The sequence below is a fragment of the Pongo abelii genome, chromosome 21 (genome assembly GCF_028885655.2).
Source record: "Pongo abelii isolate AG06213 chromosome 21, NHGRI_mPonAbe1-v2.0_pri, whole genome shotgun sequence".
Lineage (NCBI taxonomy): Eukaryota > Metazoa > Chordata > Mammalia > Primates > Hominidae > Pongo > Pongo abelii.
Genome location: NC_072006.2, coordinates 9312101 through 9334678, shown reverse-complemented (window position 1 = coordinate 9334678; position 22578 = coordinate 9312101). Strand labels below are relative to the sequence as shown.

General features: G+C 37.0%; 1 protein-coding gene and 1 long non-coding RNA gene across 8 annotated transcripts in view; both read right to left on the bottom strand.

Annotated features, from left to right (window-relative positions):
• MACROD2 (mono-ADP ribosylhydrolase 2) overlaps window positions 1-22578 on the bottom strand; it is a 2107194-nt gene that overhangs the window by 1383503 nt on the left and 701113 nt on the right. The gene's annotated exons all lie outside the window — the stretch shown is intronic.
• LOC129052188 (uncharacterized) overlaps window positions 9364-22578 on the bottom strand; it is a 118933-nt gene continuing 105718 nt past the window's right edge. The window contains exon 2 of the long non-coding RNA XR_008517079.2: window positions 9364-10129. This is a non-coding gene — a long non-coding RNA (uncharacterized LOC129052188). The remainder of the gene's footprint in view (window positions 10130-22578) is intronic.

Here is a 22578-nt window from a genome sequence, read left to right as displayed (position 1 = left end):
AGGATGGTTAAGGTGTCAGACAGCAGAGATTTGAATCCTAGTGCCAACATTTAAATCTCTTTTTCTTGATTTTCTCATCTTTAAAACGGAATCCCTCATAGGATCTCCACTCAAAATTATAAGATTTTCGTTAGTAAATTGACAACCACTTTGAATAATGCCTGGCACGTAGCAAGTATGCAATAAATTTTGGCTATAATATCTCATTTAATCATGGTAAAATCATGATAAAAATTTTGAAAGGAAGAATTCATTAGGATCACTACTTAATAAATAAAGAGGTGGAAGTTAAGTAATCACCAAGATAATGTAGAAGCTGGGGTCAGAGCCCATGTTTGCCTGAACTTAGTCTGTTATAAATCCCTACTGTCTTCTACCTCCATTCACGCAGAGAAGAAAGGAAATATAAACCATGGTCTCTTTCCTTGGGACCCAAATGAACAGGGCAGAAAAGCTCAGAATCACGTTTTCATTGAAATTAAAAGTAATTTACAATATACCGAATACCTTAGTATGGAGAATACATCTTTTAATAGATTGACAAAATTTTAGGGAATGGGTCACATATTAATGTATGACATTTTATAAAGCACTTTGAAAAATTATCACAAATTTAATTTGAAAATATTTTGCAAGGTGGTCTTGAGCTTTATTACCTTTTCCTTTTTTTTTTTTTTTTTTTTTGAGATGGAGTTTCACTCTTGTTGCCCAGGCTGGAGTGCAGTGGCGTGATCTTGGCTCACCGCAATCTCCACCTCCCAGGTTCAAGCAATTCTCATGCCTCAGCCTACCAAGTAGCTGAGATTACAGGCGCCCGCCACCACACCCAGCTAATTTTTTGTATTTTTAGTAGAGATGGGGTTTCACCATGTCAGTCAGGCTAGTGCCGAACTCCTCACCTCAAGTGATCCACCTGCTTCAGCCTCCCAAAGTGCTGGGATTACAGGCGTGAGCCACCGTGCCCAGCCACCTTTTCCATTTTATAGTTGAAGAAATTCAACAAGTTCAAGAATAGATTACTTGTCTAAGGTCATCCAACTAAGTGGCAGATATGAATTCAGATTTTATGGCTCAAAAATTGTGGTCAATGTCACCAAGGGAGCCTACTAAAAATGCAGATTCCCATACCCAGCCTCAAATCTGTAAAATCAGTCTCTTCAGCCGTGGAAACCCAGAGTCTGCATTTAGTAATCTCTGCAGATAACGGAGACACACACTGCCAGCTGAGAACTTTGAGAAGCATTCCTCCACATTATTTTGTTTTATTGACACAGCTCCAGAAAGTGATGAGCAATTGGGCCCTGTGGTAAGTGATCTGAGTATTCACTGGACACATGAAACCATGAGTCCTGACTCTCATAAATCAAAAGATCCTCTCTAAATTTAATTAAAGCCTTGCTCTCACACTCCTCCACAAGTCCTAATCAAATATCCAAAGAGGAAGAGTCCCCACCCTTAAAAGTTTGCATTGAAAGCAAGCAATATTAACTGGAACTAGAACTGAACTCAATGACAAGCAGGATTTCAATTAAACACTGTTTCACTTAAAGCTATACATGGGAATCATGAAATATCTTGGGCATAAGGAGATGCTTGATGCATGGTCTCCAAAGTGAGGCTACAAGGCATTCACATAAAGGATGAAAAAATACACTGAAACTTTAGTTGATATTAATAATTGTTATCTAAAAAGATAAGAATGAAGTTCAAGTTTATTAATATTTAATATATAGATGACAGTAGTACTTGTATATAATTTATAAGCAAACATACACATACATATAAGTACATGTTCAAAATATTTGTACTGAGACAACTATACAATCAAGAACGTTTGGAGTCCACAGATCTGGTAATTAAAAGGGCTTTAAAATCAAAATGCCAGTCTCTGTCACTTATAATTTTTGCATCTATGTAATGGGTATAATATTAGTATCAACCTTGTAGAGTTCTTATGAGAATTGAATGAGATAACATGTACAGTGCTTAGCTCATACAGTGCCTGAATAAGTGCTCAAAGAATCTTAATGTGGTAGACCTTTCATAAAGGCTGCAGCAATTACTTCTTTCTTTGTATCCATGCCCTTGGCCATATGACTCTGCAGCTCCTGCCATCAAGAGATACAATCTGTTTCCCTACCACTTGAATCTAGGCTAATCTCATGACTTGCTTTGGTCAATAGAATGAGGCAAAAGTGACTCTGTGCCAGTACTAGTCCTAAGTCTCAAGAGGCTTTTCACATTTCTGCTCACTCTCTTGGAACTCTGCTTAGCTCCCATGTGAACTAGTCCAGATCAGCTAGCTGAAGGATGAGAGATTATATGGAACAGGATTAAGCCATCTCAACGGAGGCCAACTTAGACTAGCCAGCATTCAGCTTTCCTGGCAACTGACCAGACATATGAGTGAGGCCAGATAACAGAAAAAGAACTGTCCAGCTTTACAGTGAACCCATAGAATCAATAATTAAATAGCTGTTGTTTTAAGTCACTAAACTTTGGAAGTGGTTTGTTACACAGATATTCATCATCATCATCATCCTCATCAGAAAGGATACAAAGCAAGAATCCACTCTCAAAGGAAGACACAAAAGAATAAGGTTAAATAGCTGTCCTAACCCCTTGGGGAGGAAAATCAATATAGCTGAAGTAATCAGGTAAAAAGTGGATTCCATTAGAGGTCACCTATAACCTGCATGAAAGATTCATGTGTCAGGTACTGAATAGCATCAGTGTTTCCTTTAGGGAGCAGAGAAAATACAATGCAATGACAAGGAGATCCACATCTTGAAGCTTCACAGATGTGAGGAATTTGGTTAAGTTATTTGAGCCTGCCTTGGGCTGACTTAAAAAATAACTTGTTATGAACCTCCTCATCTTGCTGGTCAATTTGAAGATGAGATTTGGGCGGTGATCCCAGGAGAAGATGATAAGTATAATAGAATAAATATTTACACATCAGGAAACTGGAGCAGTTTTTAGTTACAGATCACACACTAGCATTCTTCATCTCAAATCCAGAAACGTAGGGACTGATCTTTAAAAACCAGGAGATGCTTCTCTCTCCTAGACATTAAGATCTAAATAATATGCAGATACCCAAGAAACAGTGACTTTTATTCCTCTTTCTGAACTTGAAATAGCAAATGAGAAAAAAAAATGTTTCTCAGAAATGTTTACAGTAGACCCTTAAAATTTCTTGGAAAAATATGAAACAATGACCTATATCTCATCATTAGGTCTGAGAGCGAAAAAGTCAAGCTGATTAAAATCCTGTCCAGAGTATGTTAAAGATGTATTTTTCAGATGCTAAATTTATAGTAAACAAAATATTTTAAGACCTAGTTCATGCATTTTCTTCCACATATGCATGATCCCAATTTAAAAAGAAATTCTAAATCAAAGAAAATATCATTATGACATAGATTGGTGGTTGCCCAACCCACTATCAATTCTCATTTTCCCTGGTAACAGAATCCCTATATTATTGGGCAGGCTATATGCCCAATTTAGAATGTACATTTATCAGCATCTCTTTCAAAGATGAAAAAGAGATGAGCGACCAATTTAGATGTAGGTAGATGCCATTAGGTGGGGCTTCCAGGCAAGCTTATTACAGAGGGCTTACTCCCATAGCAGATCTTTGTTATTTATTTATTATTAATTATTATTGATTTCCTACTCATCCACCTTCCTGCCTAAGACTAACATATGGGGGTAAGACTTCAGCAGCCATCTAGTCAACATGGGCGTGCTGACTACACTATGGTGTGGTAGAAAGAACAGTTGGGAGGTGTCTCAATCTCTGACATCATCTGTGGAGGAGTCACATTAGCCCTAAACTACTTCTCATTCAATGAGAGAAAACAGTTGTTTTCTTTAAAAAATGACTTTGTGTTTTCTGTAAGTCACTACCTAGGATGTGGATGGTGTTTCTGTAACTTGAAGCCTGATGCCGTTTTGAAATGTTGTAGGCATACACCTCATTTATCTGAGATATATTCCTCGACATTCTGGATAAGAAATTTCTCTTTGGTCATTAAAGAAGTGTTAAATTACTGGGAAATTCTGATCTGACGAAATATTGTAAAGACAATGCCAGAGTGGGTAAAACCCCAAACAGTTCACTGAAGGGGCCAGAAGAGTACTGACCACACCACTAAAGAAGAAATGGCGGCTGGAAAAACCTAGAATGTGCCAGTCTGGTAGCCATGGGACTTTAAGATTGCTTAGATTCTGTCAGTTTTCACCAGGGAGGGATATTTCCATCAACAATGAGGCTGAATTTACTCATGTTAGGTACTACTAAAGGGTCCAGAGAAGAGAATGAAGATCATATTTTTCTGGTATTTCAGAGAGACAGTCTGAATGAGCAGTAAATTTATCATCATAGATGACAGGGATTTTCAGGCAAAGGACATACTAGCTGGTGAAAACGGTGCTGTAAGATGTTATTAAATTGAAGACATCTCGGTATTCTGAAGAGTTCCTCAAAAGTTCGGCAACATATCTTTTTTTAAAACAACTGGGAAATTTACTTGAAAAGAAAAAATTCACAACTCAGTTCTTTCTCAAGAGCATCCTTATTCCTCCATCCAGGCAGAGACCCTTCTCACGGGGCAGGTCCTAACACTATATTCCTTGAAACAATAATTCCCCAAAATAATCTTCAAACCCATTATTAATAGAGTCTAAGCAGTAATGGAAATTTTGACCTTAAGTAAAGAGGAAATGATAGGTATAGTTGCAAGGCACAGATTGTGCCCTTGTTTCTGTGGAAGTCTCCTTCAGAGACCAGATCAAGCAGAAGTGCAAGGGGAGGGAGACCTTTCTCTTTCCAAGAAATAAGAAATGAACCAACTTAATGGTTTCTTTTCTACCAAAAATTTCCCAGTGGCTGGGGACACAAGATCAGAACTAGGAATGATGTAGGTCAATATTAACAGGTGCCTCTGAGACAACCTCATTTGTTTTATCAGGGAATGAGATCTATGGAGAAAGATAATCTTTCCTCAAGGAATTTAGCTTTTAAACTTCAGTCATGTTATAGAATCTCTTCTCCTAATTTTCTTCCTACAAAGAAGTAAATATGTCATTTTATGGCTTATACCCCATCTGCTCCAGGAAATACTAATGGTTTTAGGTAAGATGATAAAGGATTAAAAATATTAAGGAGCAAAAAAGAAATCACTCTGAACTTTTACTTGGATTTCTGAAGGAAAATGGTTTTTAAAAGCCTGTCTGTGTATGTATATTTGCAAAAAATATAAAATCTTGACATATACAAAAGATAATCTGTTTTGGCAAACCTTTTGCCATTCACTCTGCTTTCCATACTTTTAAAAGGACCAATGACTCTGTATCTGTAACTCTGGAGAGGAGATGGCAAACAAGAAGCCCGTTTCTCCAAACTACACACATAAAGATGACATTTATTGCCCCAATCCAAACATCAACTTTCTTTCTTTCCATTATTTATTAAGAGGAGCTTTAAGGAATGATTGTCACATGAAGAAATAACTTAGGAGCAGAAAACATCTTGATCACTTTGTCAAGCAATAGAATTATTCTTTTTGACATCTTTTTCTGATTAAGAAAAAGTTGGGCTCAATAAAGACTAACTTTTAGCAAAGACCTAATTATTTTCTTCATTTCATAACTTGATTCTGTTTTTTACAGGAAAAAATTATTCAATAGGGCTCATAGTTTATAATGTTGATGAAACTTTACTCCTTTTTGTTTAAAAAAAGTGTTTGTGTATAGATGAAGATTTTGCCCTTATAACTTCTAAATTTTCATGGAAATGTGCATGAAAAAAATTCTAAAAGAACAAAAAAAGCTCTTTTTAGCATTAAAAAATTTTAATGTATACTGAAATAACAGCATGAACAGTGTCACATGTGATTTGTATAACTAAATTTGTATCCCCATGTACTCATTTAAAATATTTCTAAATTAATAGGTTGAGATATGATTTTCCTTAAGAAAAATTAATTATAGAACTATTTCTTTTTGTTAAGAAAGTAGCCATTTGCCAATGGAACCTATGGGAGGATCCCAGTTCGAATCAAACGTGCAGTGAGCTTTCAGTCCCTGTACCCCAGGCCTGCGTTATTTGAATGTCAGTGGAGCCCCATCTCCAGACCTTCAAAGATGCCCTTCTCCTTCAAGGCTGCTACCAAAGAAAAATACACTTAACAGAAGTAAATGGAGTTAATTATCCAGTTCTCTACTCCTTATGCCAAATCCAGGCCCAGTCATTGGGTCCAAAGTATGCATTTTATGGCTTCTTCTAATCTCCCTCTAAATCTATTTGTTCCCTCTCGAAGACATTGGGGTTTTCTCTTCAGAATGGTAGCTGAGAGGATGCTACACAAAGTTTTATGCTAGAGAAGCATTTATTTAGTGAAAAGTGAGAGCCTTTTTTTTTTTTTTTAGAGACAGGGTCTCACTCTGTTGCCCAGGCTGAAGTGTAGTGGTGCAATCATAGCTCACTGCAGCCTCAAACTCCTGAGCTCAAGTCATCCTCCTGCCTCAGTCCCCGAGTAGCAAGTAGCTAGGACTACAGGAGGGCACCATGATGCCCAGCAAATATTTCTATTTTTTGTAGATACGGGGTCTTGCCATGTTACCCAGGCTGGTCTTGAACTCAAGAGATCTGCCTGCCTTGGCCTCCCAAAGTGCTAGGATCACAGGTGTGAGCCACCACACCCAGCTCTGAGAGCTTTCGATTCACATACTCACCCACTAAAAATTTAAAATACAGGGGCAGAATGAGTGGCAGTGGCTATAGGGGAGGAGAGAGTGGGTTCTTCTGTGTCCATAAAGAAAGTTTTGTTCATTCTTCAAGTGCACAGAAGAGATTTCAGAGAGGATAAAGCTATGGCTTGGATAATCCTGCAGCTCATCGAAATGTCTATTTTCTTTTTACCCAGCGGAACCATTTTGCCCCGTCTAAAATGCTTGTGTGTGAAGTAAAAATGAGCCACATGTGCCTTCCTCCACAAAGGAGCCCTATATTTAACACAGCACACGCATCCAACACCTCAAACGGTTTTGAAGAAAGCTGTGTTTATTATGTGGGCTTATGAAATAAAAAGTACAAACTTTCTCATCCTAGAAAAATATGCAATGAAATTTACAGCCAAAATAAGGAAGCTGTGCATAATGTAACACTTGGCAAGAATTTTAATCAGTGGATTGGCAAGACTAGATGCAATACTTCAGTTCCTTTCAAGACATGTCTGAGCTTCCTTAATTTAAATACCACACACTGGATCTAGGGAGAACATTTAGGAGACATTGAGATTTATACAGGAGTGCTGGCTAGCAATGCAAGCTAACTGAGAAGGGAGCTCTGCTGACATGATAACAGTTTCAACCTCAGGGAATGAATGATCACAAGAGATAGACAAGCTGTTATTGTAGAGCAAAGCAACACAGATTTACATTATGATAAGGCATTCCGGCCACACTGCTTTACTTTGAGCAGGTAAAGATTTTTCCATGTATCAGGCTGACTCAGTTTTGCTATAAGAAGAACAGTATTGGACCTTGTCAGAAGTTTTCAGGCAGGATTGTTGTTTTCCCAACTGGAAAACTATAGGACTATCTAGTAGCCTTCAGTTCCTCTGCAGCCTGACAGCGGTTCAAACAAGTTGAAAGTCAGGTCACGTAATGTGGACCCAAAACTGACCATCACAGAAAGAGTTACAACGCGATAAAAAGCTCTGGGGAACCTATTAAGTCTACCATTCCCGTCAGGATGAAACAAGAGCAATCCTGCTTCCACAGCTACAGTTTTTAAAGAATTCACTAAGATAACATTTTATCCCTCTGCTCTCTGAACAACACTTTAGCAATTGGTATCTAGTATATCACATGAAATCTCTAGAAGTGAAATATTAAGAAAAGAAACTCAAAAAGTCAAGCGCTGGGGACATAAATAATACAGTGTTTGGACTTAGCTGTGTCACTTGTATGAAATCTCTTTTTTAAAAAATAAATACTCTTAAATATTTAAATGTTCTTAAGTTTGCAAATGAAGCAATGTCTGGAAACACAGATGTTAAAAATATTCTACAATGACTCAGTACTTTAGAAGGTAAATGAGGGATGGTGAGGACAATTTACCACTGAGCTCTGTTGCATAGAAATCAAAAGTCAAGGGATACAGAAAGTCTCCAACTTTCTGGAAACTGCCCTACTAAGAATGTTTTCAGAAATTAATCCAGAAATATACTGTCTTTGAAGAAAATACTGATTATTTGTATACAAGAGTATTTTTTGCTAGGTAATAATTTATAAACTATATATCATAAATATCTGGAGAAAGTTATTATTTGGGGGTTTTACCCTGTTGTAAGTTCTGTGAAACCGGAACTTAATAGGAATATACTTGGGGCCATCATTGCTTCATCAATCTTACCAAAGCATATTTGCTTCTTATCCCTCAAGGGGAGGAGCAGGAGGCTGAGATTTCAGCAGAGCCATAAAACCATGCCTCACAGGCCATGGTCATAACCTGCTTTAATTTCGGCACTGTAGAAAAGGAATCCGGGTTTTTTTAAAAAAGCATATTTAAAAAGGGCATGCCTCCTATTAGCAAATAGTATAATGGCAATCTTGATAGTTTCCATTGAAAGTAAATATTAAAACTGGTGAAAAATAGCAGTTTATTACTAGGAGGCCGAAGAAAATGGTGCCTCCACATTCATATGGAGTGCATAACGCTTCACAATCCAGGGAGAATGTAAATGGACATGTTTTTGAATGGGAAGATAAAAGTGCCCTGGAGAATTCGAACCACCTTCCAGTGACTGTGGAAGAAAACGAAATCCAAAGGATAGATATATGTAAGTTAATTATGCTAGTAAAGATGGGTTGAGGAAAAAAAATTCTAATATACTAATTTAGGAGTATGAAAATTATTCCAATATGATTGAACTTAGGTAAGAATGGCTTCACAATTAAAGGAAAAAAACCACAAGACTTAAGTAATATAAAATCAGCAGACATTGTAACTGTGGAACCTAGGCATTTCCAGCTAAGGAGAGAAAAAAAAATACAACCAATTGGAAACAGTGAAGAGAAAAGAAGATAATCACTGCTTTTATATATTCCTAATCCCTAACTAAAGAAATGCTTTAAAATGTAACTCATTAGGTCAGGGCTTATCATTTTTCGAAATCAGTTCTTAATTCTTTGTAAACTTTTCTACTTCACCCTTCTTCACCCATACTGCAGTTAAAAAAAAAAAAAAAAAATTGTTCTTGAAATCTTAACTGGCAATACCCCCCCAACTCTTGACCAGTTAATTCTAGTCACCAAGGCTATTAAGCTGCCATTCAATAAGTTACTCTATTACATATTTCATTCACTCTTTTATTTAACAAAGACTTCCTAGGCACCTGTCATGTGTTATGTACCACTAAGCATTGTAGATAGAAACAGAAAGAAGATACAGCCTTTTAACAAAATGGCATCAGAGTCACCTGTAATAATGATGACATCTAACAAAGTTCTTTGCCCTAATGTCAGAGGACTTGTCAGTTTCCCCATCCCATTGCAGCAAGCATAATCTGCCAACTAGTTGAAATCCGAGTGCTGTCCACATGTTAACTTCTCTTAGCCATGCTAGTAACCATTTGTTACCCCTCTAACTTCAGACAGGTTTTGTGAAAAAAGCACAGGTTCCAGAGTGACGGAGAACAGGTGAATTTCTTGTCCATCAATACTATTTTGATGCTAGGCAAGCTGCTTAGCTCTTTGGGGCCACAGTTTCCTTATTTGTAACATGAAAAGTTTTTTTCTTCAAGGATGGTTTTGAAGATTAGTTTGGATCAAGAATGTAAGGCATTTAGAACATGGTAGATGCTCATAAAATGATAGGCATTATAATTACTGTGAGCTTCATTATTTTATCTAATATCAGAGGTACTTGTGCACTGGTGTTGGTTTTGAGGGGAATAAAAAGAGGTTGAGAGCTGCTCTTAGTCCCAAGTCAGGATGGTGCATCTTTCAGGTATTACAGCTCTACAGTAGTAAATGCAAATTTTGTCACCAAAACTAATGTGTTGATAATGGTCCAAACAAGTTCCAAAGTAAATCTTCTAATGTTATTGCATGCCTAAAAAAAAGAAAGCAACCAATGGTTATTATTACAAAGACGATTTTCTCTTTCAAAGAGAATGTCGTGTTCCTCACACAGCCTTCTGTAAAAGGTGCCATGTGAAATTATTTCACATTCTTTTCAGCCCACTCGAAGCACATAACGGCTTACCGAAACATGGGTCTTGTAAATATGCCTGAATGTCAGCATTTTGGCTGTAACAGTGGAACTAGGAAGGACTCCAGTTGTATCTTTTTGTGCCCTTCTGATTTATGAGCCAAAACCCTGGTATTTGATGCACATGTGAGAAAATACAGTGTTTTCTTTTCCATCTATTGTGATTTTTGTAAAACCAACAATCTAATTCTTACCATTAGTAATGGTCAAGAAGAATTTCAAAATTAAAAATATGTTGTTCAACAGTGAAAAAAAGAGACAATACTATATGCGATAAAGTGCTTTAATTAGATCTTAAAATTGTAATATATATTCTAAAACTAGAAACCTAAAAGAGTCATAAAAAATAAAGTCAATCTACCAGTATTTTTTGTTAATGGCCATAAGACACAAAATGGTAAGGAGAAAACAATTCTTCTAGTGTTTTATTTATTCAAAGCCAAAATTAATTGTCTTCTCAGAATATTATATGACCAAGAGTTTGTACAAATAGTTTAACTATAAAGCTAAATGCCATGATGTAAAGAATCAGAGAAACATTGTGACAAATAATGCATAACTACATATTGTATGATCCTTTTACATAATTTATTTTTAAAATACTTTCAAACTTTTAAAAAATTTGCAAAGCCAGTATAAAGAACTCCTATATCTCCATATCTCCTTCATCCAGATTTCTCAATTGTTAATATTTTACCTCATATATATATGCCCATTATATATGCACATCATTTTATATATATATATATGTGTGTGTGCATGTGTATGTGTGTGTGTGTGTGTGTGTGTGTGTGTTTACATCCCTCTTTTATTTTTATTATGTTTTCATTTAACGTTTAAGTTCAGGGGTACATGTGCAGGTTTGTTATATAGGTAAACCTATGTCAGAGGGGTTTGTTGTACAGATTATTTCATCATCCAGATATTAAGCCTAGTACCCATTCGTTATTTTTCCTGATCCTTTCCCTCCTCTCACCCTCCAATAGGCCCCTGTGTGTGTTGTTCCCCCATGTATCCATGTGTTCTCATCATTTAGCTCCCACTTAGAAGTCAGAACCTGTGGCATTTGGTTCTCTGTTCCTGTGTTAGTTTGCTAAGGATAATGGCCTCCAGCTCCATCCCTGTCCTACAAAGAACATGGTCCCATTCTTTTTATGGCTGCATAGTATTCCATGGCGTATATATACCACATTTTCTTTATCGAACCACTGATGGGCATTTAGGTTGATTCCATGTCTTTGCTATTGCAAATAGTAGTGTAATGAACATATGTGTGCATGTGTCTTCATAAAAGAATGATTTGTATTCCTCTGGGTATATGCCCAGTAATGGGATTGCTGGGTCAAATGGTATTTGTGTTTTTAGGTCTTTGAGGAATCACCACACCATCTTCCACAATGGTTAAAATAATCTACACTATCTACACTCATCAACAGTGTATTTCTCCACAATCTTGAAAGCATCTGCTATATTTTGACTTTTTAATAATATCCATTCTGACTGGTGTGAGATGGTATCTCATTGTGGTTTTCATTTGTATTTCTCTAATGATCAGTATTGTTGAGCTTTTTTTCATATGATTGTTGTCCAAATGTATGTCTTCTTTTGAAAAGTGTCTGTTCATGCCCTTTGCCTACTTTGTAATGGGGTTGTTTTTCCCTTGTAAATTTGTTTAAGTTCCTTATAGATGCTGATTGTTAGACCTTTGTCAGATGCATAGTTTGCAAACATTTTCTCCCACTCTGTAGGTTGTCTGTTCACTCTGTTGACAGTCTCCTTTGCTGTGCAGAAGGCCTTTAGTTTAATTAGCTCACATTTGTCAAGAGTTGCTTTTGTTGCAATTGCTTTTGATGTCTTTGTCATAAAATATTTTCCTGTTTCTATGTCCAAAATGGCATTGCCTAGGTTTTCCTCCAGGGTTTTTACAGTTTTGGGTTTTACATTGAAGTCTCTAATCCATCTTGAGTTAATTTTTGCATATGGTGTAAGGAAGGGGTCCAATTTCAATCTTCTGCATATGGTTAGCCAGTTATCCCAGCACCATTTATTAAATAAATTCTTTCCCTACTGCTTGTTATTGTCAGGTTTGTTGAAGATCAGATAGTTGTAGGTGTGTGGCCTTATTACTGGGTTCTCTATTCTGTTCCACTGATGTTGGTACAGTTCTGTCATCTTTTTTTAGTTCTTTTTAGAACTTTGCCAATTGTCCCAGCAATGTCCTTCTTAGCTTTCTGAATCAGAATCCAATCCAACTAAAATGTACTTAAGTTTGCTATGGAGTTTAATGATTTATGGAAGTCCATAATGATTTCTGGAACTTACTGCAATAACTGTTTCTCACAATGGCTTATTTTTTACAATATGATTTGTAAACTTCTTTGCTGCCAGATTTGGTACCCTCCCATCCTACCACTGCTGACCAGTAGAAGTAGTCACTTCCATGTCACTTGGAAGCATATTATTACAACACCAAAAAGAAGGAAAATGTGTTTTTTGAAAGGATTGAGATAATGTTTTCTTTCATTGCTCAAATTCATATATTTATTAATAAAATATAGGAATATTGGAAATTTCTTTGTATCCTGGGTTCTGAGGAAAATATATTTTTTAAATGTGTATTTAAAGTTTTGCTCTACCTAGAAGAAAACCTAGGAAAAACCCTTCTAGACCTTGGCCTCAGCAAGGGATTTATGACTAAATCTTCAAAAGCCAATGCAACAAAACCAAAAATTGACAACTGAGACCTAATTAAACTACAGAGATTCTGCATAGCAAAAGAAACTATCAACACAGTAAACAGACAACCTATAGAATGGGAGAAAATATCTGCAAAGTATGCATCTGATAAAGGTCTAATATCCAGAATCTATAAGGAACTTAAGCAAATCAATAAAAAAAAATAACCCCATTACAAAGTGGGCCAAGGACATGAACACAGAGTTCTGAAAAGGAGACATATAAGTGGCAAACAAACATATGAAAAAACGCTCAAAATCACTAAATATCGAGAGATGCAAATCAATACCACAATGAGATAGGATCTCACACCAGTCAGAATGGCTATTACTAAAAAGTCAGAAAATCACGGATGTTGACAAGATTGCAGAGAAAACAGAACACTTACACACTGGTGGCTGGAGTGCAAATTAGTTCAGCCCCTGTAGAAAGCCATTTGGAGATCTCTCAAAGAACTAGAAACAGAATTACCAATTGACCCAGCAATCCCATTACTGAGTATATACCCACAGGAAAACGAATTGTTCTCCCAAAAGGATACCTGCACTTGTATTTTTACCCCAGCACTATTTACAATAGCAAAGACAGAATCAACCTAGATGCCCATCAATGGTAGATTAGATAAAGGAAATGTGGTACATATGTACCATGGAATACTACACAGCCATTAAAAAAAAGAACAAAATCATGTCCTCTGCAGCAACATGGATGTAACTGGAGGCCATTACACTACGTCAATTAATGCAGGAATGGAAAACCAAAAATCGCACGTTCTCACTTATAAGTGTGAGGTAAACACTGGGTATGCATAGCCAGAAAGATGGGAACAATAAACACTGGGGATTCCAAAAAGAGGAGGGAGAAATGGGGAGGGCTGGTGACAAGGGTTGAAAAATTACCTATCAGGTTCTATGTTCGCTACTTGGGTGATGGGATCATTAGAAGCCCAAACCTTAGCATCACACAATATACTCATGTAACAAATACTTATGTACCCCCTGAATCTTAAAATAAAAATTTATCTGATTTGCAAAAAAATTTAGAAAAATTATGGATAACATTGTATATATGTGCCTAGCATAGTGTCATATACAACACACACTTTGATACTCAATAAGTTAGCAAATAAGTTAAAGTTCTTTAGGAAAATATTTACTGAAACACTTTAAAGTATTTATGAAGGAGAATAGCCATTAACATGTATGTGAGAAGCACTGAGGTTTTTCAAGCTGTTACTTACAGTTTGACTATAAGCCAACATCTTGAAAGCCTTCTGAAACAAATTATTTATTTATCTTTATAATGGAATATGGACTTTTCTCTAGAAAAACATAGGCTCCACTATCTAGCAAGGATCTCATCAGTAACAAAGTATGACATCTAAATGTGGCAAACTCACTTAAGCCTGGATGCAACTCTAGACGGGCTGAAGGGCAAGAGGCTAAGCCATGGCTGTATTTATCAATATGCTTTTAAACCAATGAGTGGATCAAGTAACACATAGAATGAATGGGAATTAAATGTAATTAAAATCACTGTCTCAACAGACAGACCAGGTTATAACCTTTATTCTCTCTAACCAAGCCCCCTCACATGCTTGTAAGAGTCATAAATAAAAGAATCCAAAATATTTGAAAGGTTTTTTAGGGTGCTATATTTAGTTTGTTTTCAAAAATCTGAGATAAAAACATAAAGCAACAATGTTTAGAAGGTTATTAGAAGAGAAACACCAAAAGAAATGGCTGAAATTGTGAAAGCATACATTTTATATGTAATTTTGTTTGATTTATTTTAAGGAGCTCTAAGTGACGCAAATTTCTCAAAAATGAATACACTCCCAAAAGAGTGAGCAGAACTTCTTTACGTGTGAATGGGCATGCCACCCAGCATTTGTTCATCAGGTGCTTTTTCCCACTACTGTTTAGGCCTACACAGAACTTTTAGCATTGTAACCTGAGGGGGTAGAGAAAAAAAAATGGGGAGAATTTTTGAAATATAATTAAGGGATTCGCTAATCTTGGAGAGCCAGCACCTCTTGTACTAAATTCTGGCACAATCAAGACAGCACTCTAATAGGAGCCAAGCAACTGTCTGGTGGTTGCTGAGTGAAAGCTCCCTCAAAAGACATGGAAAGGGGTGTCTGTCCCCGGTAGGTGAGGAGGAATGACATTATTATATTGCTACAAGACATCAGAAGGGAAGAATGAATAGAGATTAATGAATTTCTAGTTCAACAAGTGTTCTTCTAAAAACATTCATTATTTTTTCTAATCATATATGTATTATACATAACTTGTAGAACATATGGAGAATAGAGGAAAAAAGGGTAAGTACAAAATTACTAACATTCCCATAACCCAAGAGATAACTTCTCTTGATATGTGGTATATTTCCTTACCATTCTCTCATGAAAAAGGCTAGTTATTGTAAGGCTTTGGTTCCCATAGTGTCATCTCAGGAACTAGCAACAACATCTCTTGGGAACTTTTTAGAAAGCAAATTTGGAGGACCCATCCCAGACCTACCGAATCAGAAACTCCAGAGGTGGAATCCAACAGTCTAGAGTTTGGCAAGCCCTTCAGGTGATTCTGATCGTATTAATGTTTGAAAATCACTATTTTAAAATATTTTTAAAATGTAGATTTGAGGTCAGGCAATGTGGCTCATGCCTGTAATCCCACACTTTGGGAGGCCGAGGCATGCGGTTTGCCTGAGCTCAGGAGTTCGAGACCAGCCGGGGCAACACGGTGAAAGACCATCTCTACTAAAATACAAAAAACTTGCCAGGCGTGGCAGCATGCACCTGTAGTCCCAGCTACTGAGGAGGCTGAGCCAGGTGAATTGCTTGAACCTGGTAGGCGGAGGTTGCAGTGGGCCGAGATTATGCCACTGCACTCCAGCCCAGGTGACAGAGTGAGACTCCATCTTCCAAAAAAACAAACAAACGAACAAAATACATAAATTTGAAAAATATTAGCCAAAGTTATCTTCCTCAGTTTCTAAAGGGAGAAATAAATAGTACTGGGTTTAGATTGTGCCTAATTCCTCAAGTAAGAGATAAATTCAGCAGTAGAGCAAGGGCTCTGACCCCCTAATTTTAAGAGTACAGTTCTTCTGCTGAAGGAAGAAATAAAATTAGGAAAAAATAAAGAAATATTTCTCTCTTCTTCTTCCATTCCTGGTCTTACTCCAGAAAGTATTAAGATAATTTAAGTTTCTGAGATCAAGATATCTGTCTCCAGACAATTTTAAGGGCTTCACATGCTATGGCTAAACCTGATTTTTCCAAAATGAGTATAATTTGGAAGAGAAAAATAATTAATCAGGGCAGGAACATAACCATTTGGCAAAATAATAACTGAAGTAGATAATTAAACAACTAATTTTAAATAAGCTTGCAACAAGATTTCTAAACCTTAATCATCTTTTTTCCTTCATCATCTTAGAAGTGAAACTGTTTATTGAAAAAAAGCATGCAAAATAGATAATTTACTTTAAATAAGACTTAACGGCAATGCAATTACTACAAATATGTTATTGAAATTATCAGGTACTTACAATCTTTCATCTTTTCTTTTTTTTAACCATGTCCATACTCTCTTGGAAAAGGAAAGAAAAACAGCTCAGTATGCTAAGACACACAGTCATTTTAGAAGACATCTGCTTACCAAAATGAGTGTGACTTAGAAGTCAGAAGCAAGTTGTTACAGGCCAATGGCTTTACTTATTGGCAGAGCATCGTCCTTCCTTGGGTGGTCTGATAAAGACGGGTAATTCCCTAGAATTATCATGTATTTGAACTAAACATTAGTGAAGGAAAATTTTAAATAACAACAAGAATAAGCCTCTCAAAGAGGCTTTTCATATGTTCTACACCGTTTAATGTATTTCAGGTTTAAGGTTTTCTTATCACAGCTAAACCAGAAAGACGTATACTATTACCCTGGTGATAATGATTTAATTATTTTATATTGTTGCCCAACCACGCAGGTGGCACTCTTCATGGACAAAGAAACCCCCTAGTAATTAGAAGGCCAAAACCCTAGAGACATGTAATCTTTTCTCACAGTGTGACAGTTCTGGCTGTTATTTTTCCATGCATAGCCCCGCAGTGCTTCACTCTGCCAAACCCAAACAGAAACTACTGGTTTATTTCCAGCTGTTGCTGAGGATTTTTCATCTGATTTTTATTTACTTGTCTAAAGTGGTTGTAACAAGTACCAAATAAGCCACAACTGCCAGGAGCAGAATATAAAATTAAAGGGCTTCTACTAATGAATAAGTAATAACACGCTTAGAAGTGGATGCTAACTGGAATCATTGAACGAGGCTCTGTAACTTATTAGATTATATTTTGTAATGATTTTGAATCAACATATTCAAAGTTATGTAAATGCCCTTTGGTATATTAATTTAAGAGTTCATAATACTAATGCATTGAAAAATGTAAAATAAAGCACAAATGTATGAAATAACATTATGGCAAGAATGGTATGTATTTCCCTTCTTGTGAGAGTGTGCGAGTCTGTGTGTGCATAGGTATGTGTGGGAGACAGTATGTTATATCACATACATGTTATGACAGGTATGTACAGCAGCCATGTGAGAAGGCAGTGAGGTTTATTAACTAGAAGACACTCATGTACGTTTTAACTCTTACCTATGGCCTAGGAAACAAAGAAAGCCAAGACAGCACACAGAAAATCTCCCCCCAAAATAGAGGACAGACATCAATTTTAAAGATGAATACTCCAAAATTCTGAACCAGGAGTACTAGAAAATATCCTGATGACCACAATATAACCCCCAGAGTAATGACCTCTTTCATATCAACTGGAATAGTCACTGGTCTGACGCCAAATTCACTGGCCGGCCATTTCTCCAGCAGCAACTCGGAGACACGCGTTTTAGTCATAATGCCAGTAAAGGGCTGCTGAAGGTAATACAATGAAATACGAATAGTGTTTTCTCCACAAGCACAGGTCAGCCTATATGCATTGCCAGTTTTGGCAAGGATATAGAAATAAACCAGCTAACCTATATCATAGAGACAGGAAAATGTTCAAATGAACTAGGATACATCCATTGTTGCCAGTGGAAATAAAGAGCTGTTTTATATGGTGTCATGGATTCTCTCTTAAGCTTGGATGAGGGAACAGTTCAGGTTCTGCTTTGAAAGCAGGTTTAATCCCCACCTTTTTAAAGTTAGAATGGCTATAAGGAGATCACCAATTGGCTATATGAATTTCTTGTCAACCCAACTCTCTGTACTCAGTTTCTTCCTCTGAAGTATAAAATGGGTGGGGGGAGGAGACCTCTGAAATCTCTTGTAGCTCCAGTATTTCATGACCTCCATGATTCTACTACAGCAGATAAGATGTAGTCCCCTGGGGAAATGCCACAAGACACCTGGTAGAAAAGAGAAATGGATTGGCTATGGGAAAAGTGGGTTCTACTTCCAGCCTTTGCTCTTACTTAGCTATGTAAGTAACTGTAAGAGCTTCTGGAGGAGTCCCACAGATATTCTGGCCCTTGATTTGCTCATTTATAGAAGGTGGCAGGGTACCCTACAGCTCCTTTCTTCATTTCTATTTCCAGGGAGTGAGAATCAGGCCATGTATAATAAGCCATGGTGACAAATGGCATCTCAGAAAATAAAAAGATATCATTGAGCTTTGAGATTTAGGATAGCCTCTATCATTTTCTAGAAAGCCAATTAACTCATACCTAAAATGCTTGACAGCAACAATTTTGAGTACAAGCAGGTCCATAGAGTTTTATTGATGAATCACAGGAAGTTAATTTCTATTTGATTATTATGTTAATCTATCAACAACATAGCTACATTTACATATATCCCTGAAAGGAGACACATAGAAATGCTGCTTCATTAAGAAAAGGCAAAGAGAAGGGATATTAAATTATTTGTAGAATGTTAAAAACAGACTCAAAGCAAAAATAAGCTAAAAAATTCCTTTTATAGCTTAGCAATAAAGTTACTGGAATTTGTAAAGAGAGACATTTGAGAAGAGTCAGGTCCGGTAAATTTTAACACCAAGACCCGACCAAACATGATTTTATCATGTTTGAATAACTAAGTTTTTCATCTTTAAAGAGCTTGTAAACAGATAACTGTTAACAAATGAACAACCACAGAAGCAAATCTCCAACATGAACACACACAAGCACACCCTCAAAACACACCACACACACACACACACATAGTGTCCACTTTTGACTTACATATAAGCTTTGTATGGCAGAGGTAATTAGTACATTTATCACACTGTTATTCCACTGACAGTAGAGCTACACTCTCTTAGAATACAAAGATGAAACAGATGGAAGCACCCTTTCTTCTAATCTAACTTTTTAAATGTTGTAATAAATAGTTAAACCTTTCTCAGTTACCAAAGAAAGAAACAATGAAGTAATCCATAGCCACTAGTTCTGGATATTGCTGAGGGCAACTATGGTCAGAGAAAATATTTAACAGTCTTACAATTAAAAAAAAAAACCACCCTGTGTATGAAAGAACTCAATCCATCCTAGTAATTGCTTTCTGTGAAATCTAACTCTTGGTTAAAATTAATGAGTTACAGGTGTGAATCTAATGCTTTCCATTTTGCCTAAGATGTTACTGTTGCTTTTTTCTGAGATACTTGACCTCCAAAGGTATTATAGTTAACTTATCATAACACACTATCAATGTTCAGTGTTTGCGAAAAAGGGGGAACTGAGCGCTTTTAGTGAAATAGAGAGCTCTTGTTTTTCTACAGTGGTGTCGGAAACTAATATAATCTTTCTTACCTACACATTTAAAATCCTGCTTTTATTTTTCATATGAACTGCCAGACCAAAACAGGTGTCAGAAAATTGTATTTTAAAAGGCAGAAAAATTTGTGCATGTAAAGTCATTGCCCAAATTCACCTGTTGAACCTGCTTTTGCTGTTCAAATAGAAAACAAGTTTTCAAAGAATGATTTCTTTTTTTTTTGAGACGGAGTCTCACTCCATCTCCCAGGCTGGAGTGCAAAGGCACGATTTCAGCTCACTGCAACCTCCGCCTCCCAGGTTCAAGCACTTCTCCGGCCTCAGCCTCCCGAGTAGCTGGGATTACAGGCACCCACCATCATGCCCAGCTAATTTTTGTATTTTAGCAGAGACTGGGTTTCACCATGTTGGCCAGGCTGGTCTTGAACTCCTGACCTCAGGTGATCCACCCGCCTCAGCCTCCCAAAATGCTGGGATTACAGGTGTGAGCCACAAAGACTGGTCAAAGAATGATTTCTTAAAAACAATAAGAGAAAATGAAAAATAACTGTAACTGATGTGGCTACCATGAGGGTGGTTTTCAAAAATATAGCACATTTTTTTTCTAAAAAAGAGCGAATTAAATATGTTTCTGAAATTAATAATTATTATATTATGTGCCAGACACAATACTAAGTGCTTTTCACACCTTATTTTTCCCTTAGAAGTAGACTCTGAGACAAAAATCGGGGTACAAGTAATTTATTTGAAAAGAGATTCCAGGAAACCTACTAGAAGGGGGCGAAGAAATGAGGTCAGGAAGGAAAGGGAAAGAGGTACTGTCAAGCAAGCAACTTCTATGGGCAACTGGAGATCAGTTCTGCTGGGGAACTCTGGAAAAGGTGTAAAACATGCCTCAGAGGTATTCCAAATACGGGACTGCTTTTTGAGGCATTACTTTTGTAGACTTCCAGTTTGCCTTGCAATGAGCGAACCACGCTCCTGCAGCCAGAATAAAGTCAAGGAATAGGAAGTGCTCTCAGTAAAGAACACCTGAGGTGTACAAATGAGGTCTCTAACACAGTCTGCTGTAACACATTATATCATTTAAGGTTTATAGTAGGCAAGGCACAGTGGCTCATTCCTGTAATCCTAGCACTTTGGGAGGCCAAGGCAGGAGAATCACTTGAGGCAAGGCATGTGAAACCAGCCAGGGCAACATAAGGAGATCTCATCTCTAAAAAAAAAAATTGCGACCGGGCGTGGTGGCTCATGCCTGCAGTCCCGGCACTTTAGGAGTCCAAGGCGGGCGGATCACGAGGTCAGGAGATCGAGATCATCCTGGCTAACACGGTGAAACTCCATCTCTACTAAAAATACAAAAAATTAGCCAGGCGTGGTGGCGGGCGCCTGTAGTCCCAGCTACTCAGGACGCTGACGCAGGAGAATGGCGTGAACCCAGGAAGCGGAGCTTGCAGTGAGCCGAGATTGTGCCACTGCATGCCAGCCTGGGCAACAGAGCGAAACTCCGTCTCAAAAAAAAAAAAAAATTGCTGTACATGTTGGTGAATGCCTATAGTCCCAGCTACTTGGGAGGCTGAGGTGGGAGGATTGCTTGAGTCCAGGAGGTCGAGGCTGCAGTGAGCCATGATCATGCCATTACACTCCAGCCTGGGCAACAGAGTGATATGAGTTATATGGCCCTCATTTCATGAACTAAGGCTTAGAGAGGGTAATCAGCTTAACCAAGGGTATACACGGCTAATAAATGATGGGGCAGAGACTGGAAATCCTGAATTATTTGACTCTAAACCTTAGTCCTGACCATATTGCTATACTGCAGTACAGGCAAGAAAAGAACACAGAGTGAATTATAACATGTTAGGAAGCCTAAGTGTGAGGCAAAGACATTACCTAAATCCTAATTCTTTCCCAGTGGCAAAATAAACACCAATTGGGACTGAAGAAAATTAATGGAAGGTCATATGCAACCTTGAGGACTTTGCCAAGGACAAACAGAAAAGATCTATTTTCCTTAATTATATATTTAGATAATCTCATAGTCATTTTGCCATCTTTAAAAGATCTCCAGCTTTAGAATTCCTTCAACTCGGTGGTCTTGAGTGAGCCCAGGACCTCATTATGTGGTACATAAAACCCATCTGTTTGCTAAAATGTCAACGGTTTTCGAGTCAGGTTTAGGAAAAAACTGTTTTTTTTTTCAACTTCCAATGTTTTTAGTTATTGTGTTAAGTTACTGTCTTATTAAATTCAATAGTCAATCTCGTACTGTTTTTCTCAGTATTAAAAAGGGAAAGAAATTAGACAAGAAAAAAATGGAATTCTAGTGGAATAAATGATATGTTTGAAATTAATAAATGTGTATGCTATCTACAAAAGCTGCAGTTCGACAAAAGAAATACCATGCTCTTGTTGTATGAGCTAAAATATTATGGTAAAGTCACTTTCCACTATAATTTTGAAATGTGTAAAATTATTGTTAATACCAGAACACTGAAAGTCACTGCTTACAGGTTAATCATTTGGGGTTAAAAGATAAATATCTGAATAGGAATCCCCAACAGTCAACTGTCTAAACGTATATGTAAAATAATTAAAAGAAAACAATGATAGGGATATACAATATGAGGCAATCATATGTTTCCAAAATATTGATGGGATGACCTACCCTAGTTGGGTATCTCTTTGCCCTGACTTGGTATCTGTCAAATGACCAGAGTTATTACGGCTTTTCAAACTACAACTGTTTAGCATATAACTAAGCCCCTACTAGATACTCT